The sequence below is a fragment of the Amblyomma mixtum genome, chromosome 6 (genome assembly GCF_055824585.1).
Source record: "Amblyomma mixtum isolate Tamu chromosome 6, ASM5582458v1, whole genome shotgun sequence".
NCBI classification, from domain to species: Eukaryota; Metazoa; Arthropoda; class Arachnida; order Ixodida; family Ixodidae; genus Amblyomma; species Amblyomma mixtum.
The window spans coordinates 66,662,507-66,674,963 of NC_143017.1; the positions used below are offsets into that span (position 1 = coordinate 66,662,507).

A 12,457-nucleotide genomic window follows, 5' to 3' on the forward strand; every position below is an offset into this window, starting at 1 on the left:
ACGCGGGGTCATCGCCTGAAGTAGCCACGGAAGCGGCGTCAGTCATCCACCCCGCATCTGGCCAGCCAGCTCTGCAGTACAGAAAGAAGTTAGCTGCCATGTTCGGCAGTACTAGACATTCCAAGGGGCACATCAAGTTGACAGCAGCAACCGTCTTCCAAGGAGAAGTGGTCAACGACCGTTTCCCCTACACCGAGCACGTGCTACCACATGAAAAGCGCGGGAGCGCTCTTCGAGAACCTTCCAGAATCTGCGCGACGCAGATGGCATCCTTCTCTCTCTCCCAACACGTGACGGGGACGTGTTCCCTATTGAGAGAGTGTGTGACGAGTGCCACAGTGAACTTTCAGGACACTCTTTCCTCGACAAGCCCGGCCCCCAGCTAGGGAGCCCAGGGAAAGGAAAGGATATAAAACTCGGCGCCTTGGACGGCCGAGTAGCTCCTGACCATCTGAGCTCATCGTCTTGTAGCTTTGCTCCTTGTTTTGAGACTCTCTTACTCAGACGTTCTCTCAGTTGCTGTTTGTATATATGTAAATTCCCTTGTATAAAGTTCTTCTTCTTGTCTTTCCCTGAAACCTCGTCTCCGACCTTCCTCATCCCCTCTCCGGCACGACCATGCTACCTGATCTTTAATAACTGGTTGCCAGCGGTGGAATCGAGTCAACGGACGTCAGCGGAGAGACGTGGTCAACGGTTTGCTGAGCAGCAGTTCGTCGAGTCGGGAGCAGTGCAACAGCCCTGTGTGATGTCTGGTTGCCTGCAGCGGAACGACTGCGCTGGATTCATGGCTGCGAGGTTTGGTGAGTGCGGGACTTTCCTCTACTAAGTTTTGCCAGGCTTTTGTTAAGTGTCAGAAACAGAGCTGGTAATTGGGATTGTCGTTGCTGCCGGGTTAGTGCGGTAAAACAATAGGGGCAGTAGAGAAAGCAGCACTCGGAGTGGTCATGGATTTGAAATCGTTACGCAAACCGAAGTTACTGGAACTTGCAAGAGAGTTGGGTCTGGATGTCTCAGACAAACTCAGAAAACCAGAGCTGCTAAAGGCTATTCTTGCGTTGGAGGCTGAAGATAACGAGCTCGCGGAATGCCTTGAGGCCATTGAGGAGAGGGAATTGGCAAAGAAAAAGGACGAGGAACAAGAGAAAGAGGAACGGGAGCGTCAACACGCTTTGGAAATAAAGCGTCTCGAAATAGAGATGGAACGCACTCGTAGTGCAGGTCAGGCACACGGTGCAGGAGAGCGGGTATTGTACAAAATGACTGACTTGATGCGGTCGTTTAAGACTGGAGAGGACATTGGTTTGTTCCTTGTTCACTACGAGCGAACGTGCGAGCAGCAAGGGTTTTCACGGGAAACGTGGCCACGGCGCTTGCTCACTTTGTTGCCCGCTGAGGCGGCCGACGTGATCGCTCGCCTGAAGAAAGAGGAGACGGAGGATTTCGATCATGTAAAATCGAGTCTGCTGAAAAAGTACAGGCTGTCAGCGGAAGCGTTCCGTCGGAAGTTTCGCGAAACTGAGAAAGACAAAAATGAGTCGTATCCGGATTTCGCCTACAAGCTTATGTCAAACATGCAGGAATGGCTCAAAGAAGAGAAGGCGTTTGGTAATCACGAGAAGGTTCTGCAGTGTTTCGGGCTGGAACAGTTTTACAGACGGTTACCGGAGAACGTTCGGTACTGGGTCTTGGACAGGCCAGACGTTAGTACGGTGGCGAGAGCCGCCGAGCTAGCAGAGGTGTTTGTGACTCGTCGGGCTCGCGGAGCTAAGGACGGTCAAAAGAGTGAATTCACGCCCATTAGAATAAAGGAGGGCAAACGTGGTGCGGACCAGAGTGAAAACGGTCCGACCGAGCGCAAAGAGACGGCGGAAGCCGAACGCAGAAAGAGGTTCGCGGCAAGGCAGCCGCGCGCGTGTTATACTTGCCAGAAGCCGGGACACTTTTCGGCGCAGTGTCCCGAAGCGAAAACAAAGCTCGTGCTTTTGTCAGTATGCAGTGGCGACGAGAACATGAAGCTTCTCGAGCCGTACATACGAGACCTCGTTGTGAACGGGAAAGAGTGCCGAGTTCTACGGGATTCTGCGGCGACGATGGATGTGGTTCACCCCTCGTACGTAGAACCCGATATGTTCACGGGCGAGTGCGCGTGGATCAAACAAGCCGTAGAAGCACACAGCGTGTGTTTGCCCGTAGCAAAAGTGCGTATTGAAGGACCTTTCGGCGCACTTGAGACAGAGGCCGCGGTGTCATCTATGCTCCCCCCTCAGTACCCGTACCTATTCTCAAACAGGTCCGATCAACTCTTGCGCGAAAAGGGACTTTTGTTTGGTGAGGCTAGTGTTCAGGCCTTGACTAGATCGAGAGCTCTGGAGCTAGCTGCAAAGGCGGTAGTTGCGGAGGCGACGCTGCCGAACAGTGAAAAAGGGTCGGAGATACAGCACACTTAGATTGAGAGCATATCTGCACTGTGTAGAAAGGAGCCTGAAACGTTGAATGCATCGGATGTGCCAGAGAGAATGCCGGACACCGAAAAATTAGAGGAACTACCTGCAGACCTGCTCATCGCGCCTACGTCAGAGGGACTTAATAGGTTACTAGAAGTCCGCAGTTGTGATCTGATTGCAGAGCAAAAAAAGGACCGCAGCCTAGAGAATATCCGCTGTAATGTGAGAGAAGGGATCGCCCAGAAAAATGTCCGTTTTGTAGAAAGAAGGGGGATCCTGTACCGCAAGTATCTCGACCGCAGGGGAGTTGAGTTCGATCAGCTCGTCGTGCCTCAGCGCTATCGTCAGGATTTGTTGCGCATGTCTCATGGAGGTTCGTGGTCCGGGCACCTAGGAGATAGAAAGACTAAGGACCGTCTTTTGCAAGAATATTATTGGCCGGGGTGTTTCCGTGACGCAGAACTGTTCGTAAGGACATGTGACACCTGTCAGCGTGTGGGCAAACCTGGGGACAAAGCGCGAGCGCCGTTGAAGTTGGTGCCTATCATTACGGAGCCCTTTAGACGACTCGTTATTGACACAGTAGGACCACTGCCGGTAACGACCTCAGGCTACAAACACATTTTGACTGTGATCTGCCCAGCAACAAAGTTCCCCGAGGCCGTACCGCTTAAAGAACTTAGCTCTGTTGAGATTGTTAATGCACTACTGTCCATATTCGCGCGGGTTGGTTTTCCTGCGGAAATCCAGTCAGACCAGGCCACGGTGTTTACAAGCGCTTTGACCACGGCCTTTCTAAAAAGGTGTGGAATAAAGCTTTTACATAGCTCCGTGTACCATCCCCAATCGAACTCCGTTGAGAAGCTCCACTCCGTCATGAAGCGGATATTGAGAGCGTTGTGTTTTGAAAAGGAAACAGACTGGGAGCTATGCTTGCCTGCAGCGATGTTTGCATTGAGAACCGCGCCCCATGAGGCTACGGGGTTTTCGCCAGCTGAGTTTGTGTATGGTCGCACGCTGCGGTCTCCTCTACGCATGCTTCCGAGAATCGTGGGAAGGCCAGGGCGACGACCCAGTCGTGGTGGAGTACGTGCTTGGGCTACTCGAACGTTTAAAAAGGGCACAGGAGTTGTCAGGTGAAACACTGAGAAAAGCCCAGCAGGGGGCCAAAGTTTATTATGATCGGACAGTAAGGGCCCGTCGTTTTGAGGTGGGCGACGACGTAATGATTTTACGGACATCACTGAAAAACAGGCTCGAGGTGCAGTGGGAGGGTCCGGCACGGATTGTGCAAAAACTGTCGGACGTTAACTACGTAGTGAACCTACCAGGAAAACGTAAAGTACAGCAGGTTTACCACTGTAATCTGCTCAAACCATATAGACAACGGGAAGCAGTGGTGTGTATGATGGTAAACGCTCCCGAAGAGCTTCCGGTTGAGCTTCCGGGATTGTGTTCAGTGACGAACAGGGAAGGCACTGAACAAGTAATTAGTGACTTGATATTGAAAGCACCGCTGTCGCCTGAGCGGAAAACCGAGCTGCACGAGCTCTTGCAAGAGTTTCGAGGTCAGTTCTCTGATAGGCCAGGTAGGACTTCCGTGCTTACTCATGTCATAGAACTTAACTCGGCAGAGCCGGTACGGTCCAAGGCGTACCGGGTGCCGTCGCGCCAGCGCGATATTATGGAAGCTGAGGTAAAGAAAATGCTTGAGCTGGATGTTATTGAGGCTTGTGAAAGTGATTATACCTCCCCTTTGATTTTAGTGGAGGTACCGGGCAAGGACCCTCGTCCTTGCGTCGATTACCGCAGGCTTAATTCCATCACTAAGGATCAAATTTATCCGATTCCGAACATCGAGGAGCGCATCGAGAAAGTTAGTAACGCTCAGTTTATCTCCACACTAGACCTAGTCAGGGGTTACTGGCAGGTTCCCCTTACAGAGCAGGCTAGTGGATATGCGGCGTTCATTTCACCAATGGGAACATTCCGTCCTAAAGTTTTGAGTTTTGGTTTAAAGAATGCGCCGTACTGCTTTTCTAGCCTCATGAACAAAGTGTTGCGGGGACAGGAAGAGTTCGCTTTGCCGTATTTAGACGATGTAGCAATATTTTCCGCATCGTGGCCTGAGCATAAGGCACACTTGCGGGCAGTTTTAACCCGCCTGCGCGACGCGAGCTTGACGGTCAAGGCTCCTTAGTGCCAGTTGGCGCAGGCGAGGTTGCCTACCTCGGTCACGTGATTAACCAGGGCCGTCGCCGCCCTTCGGAACTAAAGGTAGCCGCGATACGAGACTTCCCGCAGCCGCGCACAAAGACTGATATCCGGTCTTTCTTGGGTGTCGCCGGCTACTATCAGAGGTACATCCCCAGGTATTCTGATATCGCGAGTCCCCTGACGGATGCTCTCAGGAAAACAGAGCCACAAACAGTCGCCTGGGACGAAAAAATGGAAACAGCCTTTAGCACCCTAAAGAGCGCTCTAACGAGTCAGCCTGTGCTACGATCGCCTGACTACTCTAAAGGTTTCGTGGTTCGGTGCGATGCTAGTGAGCGGGGCATGGGCGTTGTGTTGTGCCAGAAGGAAAATGGAGAAGAGGAGCACCCTGTCCTGTATGCTAGTCGTAAGCTGACCAGCCGTGAGCAGGCGTACAGCGCCACCGAGAAAGAATGCGCGTGTCTCGTATGGGCCGTTCAGAAATTGTCGTGCTACCTTGCCGGCTCGAGGTTTATCATAGAGACGGATCATTGCCCTCTCCAATGGCTGCAGATAACCTCTTCCAAAAATGGCTGCCTCCTGCGCTGGAGCCTCGTATTGCAACAATATTCTTTTGAGGTGCGTTACAAAAAGGGGAGTCTCAACGGTAACGCCGATGGCTTGAGTCGAAGTCCCTAGCGCAAGAATCAGCCTCAAAGTTGCTGCTTACTGGTGTTTTTTTTCCTGATATAGGCTTTTGAACATATTGTTTTTGCTTTTTTGTTTCAAAGTGAGACGGGTTTTGCAATGTAATGTTCGGATTTGTGGACACTGAGTGCTGCTGGATTACTCCCAGGGATTAAAGGACTAAATGACTGAATAAGAGGGAAAGAGCCTGGCATTGCTTAGTGTGGATTGTGTCGTGCTTGCTGACTGACCGGTTGGGTTTTCGGCGTAGTTCTAACGCTAGCAGGGAACCGCTCATTTTGAAGTCACGTTGCAGTGCCCTTTGTGAACATGAACGTGCGAAGGAAGCCTTCGAGGTGCGCTGGGCTCAAGAAGCAACGAGAGATGACCGACTCCAGTTAAAAGCAGCCTCGAGCGACATCCCTCCAGACAGCGGATGCAGTCCCCTGTCCATCGGGATCTCCTTCTCCCGGCGGGGCAGTCTGTTACGTTTCGCCTTCGTCGCGAGAAGAAAATCGGCGCGGCTGCAGCGGAATGCCGATGAGTCACGAAAGGCACGCGGGGTCATCGCCTGAAGTAGCCACGGAAGCGGCGTCAGTCATCCACCCCGCATCTAGCCAGCCAGCTCTGCAGTACAGAAAGAAGTTAGCTGCCACGTTCGGCAGTACTAGACATTCCAAGGGGCACATCAAGTTGACAGCAGCAACCGTCTTTTAAGGAGAAGTGGTCAACAACCGTTTCCCCTACACCGAGCACGTGCTACCACATGAAAAGCGCGGGAGCGCTCTTCGAGAACCTTCCAGAATCTGCGCGACGCAGATGGCATCCTTCTCTCTCTCCCAACACGTGATGGGGACGTGTTCCATATTGAGAGAGTGTGTGACGAGTGCCACAGTGAACTTTCAGGACACTCTTTCCTCGACAAGCCCGGCCCCCATCTAGGGAGCCCAGGGAAAGGAAAGGATATAAAACTCGGCGCCTTGGACGGCCGAGTAGCTTCTGACCATCTGAGCTCATCGTCTTGTAGCTTTGCTCCTTGTTTTGAGACTCTCTTACTGAGACGTTCTCTCAGTTGCTGTTTGTATATATGTAAATTCCTTTGTATAAAGTTCTTCTTCTTGTCTTTCCCTGAAACCTCGTCTCCGACCTTCCTCATCCCCTCTCCGGCACGACCATGCTACCTGATCTTTAATAACGGAAGCCGCGTGTACAGGCATGATAGAATCTGCTGGCAGAAGGCCACCGAACGGAAACTTTTCCCATAGCGCAGCGCGCGGTGTTCGCTCGGAAAGCAGTACTGCGAGCTAAAACAAGAAATCTCCATCCCAGCCAAAGGCATCTGAATTTGATACGGCCATTCTCCCGTTGAGCTAGAGAAGAGGAGGCATAGCTCTTTCGCAGAAACGCAGCAGCAGAAGCGTGTACTGGGTGAGAGTATCCTGGCTGCCGCCAGATCATCCTTGCCTGGGAACGCTGCATCGTCGCTCGGTCGGTATGCATACACTTTCACTCCGTTCCTGCCTCCCCCCCTTTTCCTTTCCCCCACCTTTCTTTCGCGTTTCCCTCTCGGTCGGGTCTCTCTTCCCAGCGATGATGGTGGTTTTTGTTCTCGTCAAGGTCACGTGACTCGGCCGCCGCCGTTCTCATAACCATTGAGCGCGCTGGCGTGGCGAGGGGGGCAAGTACTGTAGTTCCCGGCCCGGTCGGTCCAGCCGCGCAACGAACGAGCGGCTTGACCGGCTTTGGTGCGGCGGCCTGCCTCGCCGGATGTCGTGGCGTGGCGGCGCGCTCTTCGCTGACTGCCGCTGGCACGTGGAGCAGCGTGCGTGGGACAAAGCGTAGTGCACGCCAGCGAGCTGGCGCTGCTTTCCTGCTCTTGCCGTTCCCGGTGACATCGAAGAAGAGAGGAGACGCGGAGATGACGACGCTGGTGAGGGACCCCCTGTCCTTTTTCATCGGCGTTCTCCACACGTCTTGTGGTCTGGAATTAGTAAGTGTAACGGCGGCTACGTGAGTTGACTGCTTAATGGGGGACTATTTGAGACCAGATCCTGAGTACGGTGGTGTTCTATCAGTTGTTCTTGCCTTTGTCCTTTTGCGGTTATGTTTTTCGTTTCGCCCTTACTTATTCTGCGATTTAATCGGAGATAATGGTTTTTGCTTCTCAGGCATGTTCGATTTTGGAGTGCGTTTTATTCCTTCAACCTGTTATACCTGTTTAACTTAGTGCATAGTTTCGTTGGTGAAAAGGCTTCACGTGTAGACAGGTCACGTCAAAGCGGCGTTTGATGTTTATGATAACTTTAAAACAATACAAAACCCGAAGAATAGGTTTTGAAAGATAACAGTGAGCGCTTTGAATTATTAGGAGACCTTTTCTTCTGTCCTTAAATTTGCTCTATTTAACTTCTGATCTTTGTTTTATCTTGTACTTAGAAGGTATACACTTGCTAAAACTTTAGTGCACTCCGTAAATCTTTATTTTTTGATGTTGTGTCCCGTTCCTTACTCAGCAAAGTAATGGTTCATTTATTGATTGCGTAAAGACCCGGCTGCACACGTTAACGCCTTTGAGTAGCATTGACTCCTAATTTATGTATTTCTGTTTTGACACGGAATTTGGAAAACACGCGGCTTCTTCGACGTGGTCATGCTTTTCACAAGTAGTATCGTATGTCCGCTCAGCGTTTGTAATGAAACGTTGTTCACTTTCTATCACCGCTAATTCGTGTCTGGGCTTGTTTGGCTATGCTATCAACCGACTGTACCAACAACGTAATCACAACACCCTTTTTTTTTTCTTATCCGTTCACCGGACGCACGCCGGTTCTCCGAGCCAAGAAAGGAGCTCTGAGGGACGCTATAGAGCAACTTCGCTATAACGCGTCGCAGCGTCGCCGCCGCCGCGGGTGAGACATACGATCCCATTTTCGAGCCAAGCTGCCGCAGCGCGCTCCCGCCAGCCGCATCGGGCGACGGCTTCATGAACGCCCGCCGAGTGTCAGAGAACACAGATGCATTCCTGCGGCGGCGGCGGCGGCAGCTGCAGGCGCAGCAGCAGTTCTCGTGAGTCCGCGGCGGCGGCGGCAAAAGTCTGTTGCCGCCGGCGCGCACGGCTTCGGGACGAGGGGCGAAGCGAGAGACGGCGGCGACGACGAAGAGAGATGGGAAAAATAAGGGGGGCAAACCGGCCGGATCGGCCCCTTCTCGCCGCTGCCGCTGGGCCAGACTCTCCGCTCTCGCGCAGACCCGTCACATCTGCGGCTCTCCAGACCTCGCGCTGCTGCTGCTGGTGTGACGACGGTCCGCTCCTCGTCGGCTTCGCGACGCAACAGGTAAGTAAGCACCCACGCGGACGCCCCGCACGCCGAGTCGCTGTCACGAGTGGGGGGGCCTGCCCGCCGATGCAGGTTCGCGACGCGCGCGAGTTGCGGCAGCAGTCGCTTTGGCTTCCATTTCGACCTTGAAAAAAAAGAAAAAAATACAGGCGGCCGGGTGCTGCGACCTGTCATAAGCTTCGCTCCGTCGGCGCCTATATAGGGGCGCGTTAATGGGGAACGGCCTCTGTTTTCGCCGCAGCGCGGGGTTTTTCTGTTTTCTTTGTTCGTGGCGACGGGTTTGTTGTTGCCTAGCTGGCTTTTACAAGCTTCGGTTCGGCGGCCTTTACGCAAGGTCTACGATGATGCGTCTGCATTACCAAAGAGCCTCGGCGAACGATACGTGCGATTGTTGTTCGACTCACGCGCCCAAAGATGGCGTGTGTGACAAGAATAGGCCGATGGGGTAGTTCGTTCAGCCCTGTGGGAGCGTTTAGAACTTGACCAAACTCTTTCGAGAATAGGATGTTTCGTTTTACTGTGGTCGCAAATGATTTTAACTGGCCTTTCTATTGCGGCTTTCTACTGTATGATCTACTCTGACACCGCGCATGGAGCCTAAGCCCACGTCCGATATCGAGTCACTGCAGTCTAGAAACGCATCGGTACGTAATCGCCGATATTATGCGTGAACTAGGAAATCAAATGTTATTTCCTTTTTTTTTATGATAATGGCATGGCACCTAGCTGCCCGAAGTAGTCCCTGGACAAACAGTGCGTGTTGATTCTCAAATCCTGTGCGAAGTTTACGAGGACATTATGGCTTAGGAACTCGGTACTTGGGCAGTATATATCAGCAGCTATACGTTCAAGTAATATTTATTCGTGTTTGTTTTCTTTCTCAGAAGGGATTGAATTGCAAGACATTAATTTCGTGAGAAAATGCAAATGCAGATGATCTGTACCCACGGCTGACAGCGACCTGAGTAGCCCATTCAATGGCCCGGCTTTGAACGCCCAGGTCTGAGCTGACCAACACGACCTCCCATTGCTCGAGAGTAGGAACTTGTATTAGAGATTCCGGTGTCGGTTCATCTTCACAGTTCCATAATATGTGATCGTAAGTGGCTATTTCTCCACGTTATTGTTCATTCAGGGTCGCAATCACCGGGATAGAATTTTGATAGTAAGTAAGAAGTCATGAAGGATCGCGCCTGGAGTCGCCTCCAGGTGGCCTCCCGCTTCTTATCTATTCTACCGTTTTTTTTTTTTCTGGAAAGGGGAAGATCGTTTTTTCTAGTTTAAAATGATTAGTAATGTCGTGATATGATGCTGGGCCGTACTTCGAGGAACTCTCATTAAATACCGCGTCCCTTGCTCGGCTGACGAATACTGGAACTTTGATTAACGCCACTTCGATATACCAGGGTTCCCCGAGTGAGCCGGGACCCATATCAACTCTGTAGTTGTATGTTTTTTGTTTGACCCAGTATGTTCATTGCTGCCTGAGAACCCGGGAAGAATCCGGACTATAAGCTCAGCTTTACGGTGCCCTGACCCTAAATAGCTTACTTCACTGTCACTTCACATTTACGCTATATACAGCTCTCAGAACGTTATTTTTAGTTTGTCTGTGCGACACTGAGCAACACAGGAACACTAAGCAGTTCTGGTTGCGTAATATTCACCGACTTCGCATGCAGTATGGTCCGTTATCTCCATTTTTAAGTATATGAGAAACACAACTCGTGAGTAGTGCCGATGGCTCGACGCTAAAGCGTGAGTAGTATGCAAGATGAAAGTTTGCAATGCTCTCCATTTAGTTAAATCGTTTTGTCTCGTGTCATGCAGCGTGGCATAGAATAATAACTCGTCAGTGTAACCTCGTCGGCTGCTATTAAGTGCCTTCACTTCGGTCACGCATAGCTTCTTTATGGAAGACTGCATATTTTGCATAGCTTTCTTGCGTTAAAAGGTTGCAAGCTGTGCTGCAGTGATCATGAGGGTTCCGCGCCGTCGTTTCTCGAGTTATCTGTTCGTGCATATCTATCTCACGCGCGCATATCAGCCATTCAGTTCAGCAACGGCATCCTCATCGTGGCTTTAGTGCAGTTATCAGTACTGATGAGTATCGATGTGCCCTTGTTCGAGCGGGCTATAGACAACGCATTATTGAGGCTTGAGCAAGATAATGTTGAGCATTGTTTACGAACAACTTTCCTCGCAGACATCCAGGTTATGGGTTCAGAGTTCAAAGGATACTCGACAATCGATCATATTCACGCTATCAATCAGGTGATAGAGAAATGCACAGAATATAACCAGCTCTTATACATAGCGTTCATTGATTACGAGAAAGTATTCGACTCAGTAGAAACCTCAGCAGTCATGCAGGCATTACGGAATCAGGATGTAGAAGAGTGTTATGTGAAAATATTGTAAGGTATTTATAACAATAGCTACCATAGTTCTCCATAAAGTCAGCAATAAAACTCCAATAAGGAGAAGTGTCAGGCAGGGAGACACGATTTCACCAATGCTAATTCGCCGCCTGTTTACAGGAGGTATTCCGGAGCCTGAAATGGGAACAGTTTGAGATAAGAACCAATAAAGAATACCTAAGTAATTTGCCATTCGCTGATGACATTGCCTTGCTAAGTCACTCGGGACATGAACTGCAAAGCATGATCAATGAGTTAGACATGCAGAGCAGAACGATGGGGCTAAAAGTTAACATGCAGAAAACCACAGCAATGTTCAACAGTCTAGCAAGGGAACAGCAGTGACGACTTAACTGGCAGCTTTTTGCGAGGAATTCGACGGCTGACCTAAGCGTGTTATGGGATTCTAGTTGAAATGAAAAGGTGCCAACTTATACTGACAGGCTTGGCATGATATTGCTGGATAAAGGAAGAACTAGTCACTGAAGGAATTCCTCAGCAACCCTCATAGCATGGCTGAGCGCATCACTTGTACGCTTGCATGCATATAAAAACTTAGAAGCATGGATTGTTTATCGTAGCAGTAATGCAACGACCAAAGTTCATGTTTGAAAACTACGGTCGCGTTCCTTAACGAAAGATTGAGTTCTTTTTGCCGCTTTGCAATCGCAGTGAAGTATCACGCTAGCTATCGTTGTTACCTGAATTGGGATACAGAAAGATGAGTGAGAAATCATCGTAAAATATTTGCAGGTGTTTCCAACGCAGCCATTTTGACATCGGACATTTTGGACAACAAGGTAAAGCAATCGGTGAGAATTTAGAAAAGCAACCTTTGGCTGGTGGTTTCTCATGCGTTTTTGGTGTAAGTTTGGCGTATATTATTTATTGATGTCATTCCGTCCGCAATACCTGGGCAGTGAAATTGTGATCCTTGGGAACACCCGGTCTACACAGCTCCAAATACGCCCGCCTCCTGCCCAGCATGCGGGTGTGTTTTTAGGGTTAATTAAATAACAAAAAGCTTAAATGCGCTAGTAGTTCTAGATTCTAGATTATGGCTTATGATTATACCACGCCTAAATTACACCTGGTCCTTGCGAGTAGCAACATGCAAGTCTCATATGGGCACTCTTCACGGTCGTTGAGCACATCGCCATTACATTTATCAATGTATGTTCACGCCCATGGACGGCTTCCAGTCAATTCTACCGAGGAATCAATGTTCTGATGTGCTGTATGCTCAGTGATTCTTAAAAACTCCGTCAGGGAGCTGCACATTTTAAAAGCAGTTATGAACGATTTCTTTTTTTTTTTAATTTTTACGCTACAGCGTAAAGGTCCCGTTCGGTAGAAAGGTGTCGTCAAC

The 12,457-nt window shown here is 50.3% G+C and overlaps 1 pseudogene; it reads left to right on the forward strand.

Annotated features, from left to right (window-relative positions):
* Nucleotides 1-947: 947 nt before the first annotated feature.
* The window catches only part of LOC149339281 (uncharacterized), a 38,844-nt pseudogene continuing 27,334 nt past the window's right edge, over nt 948-12,457 (forward strand).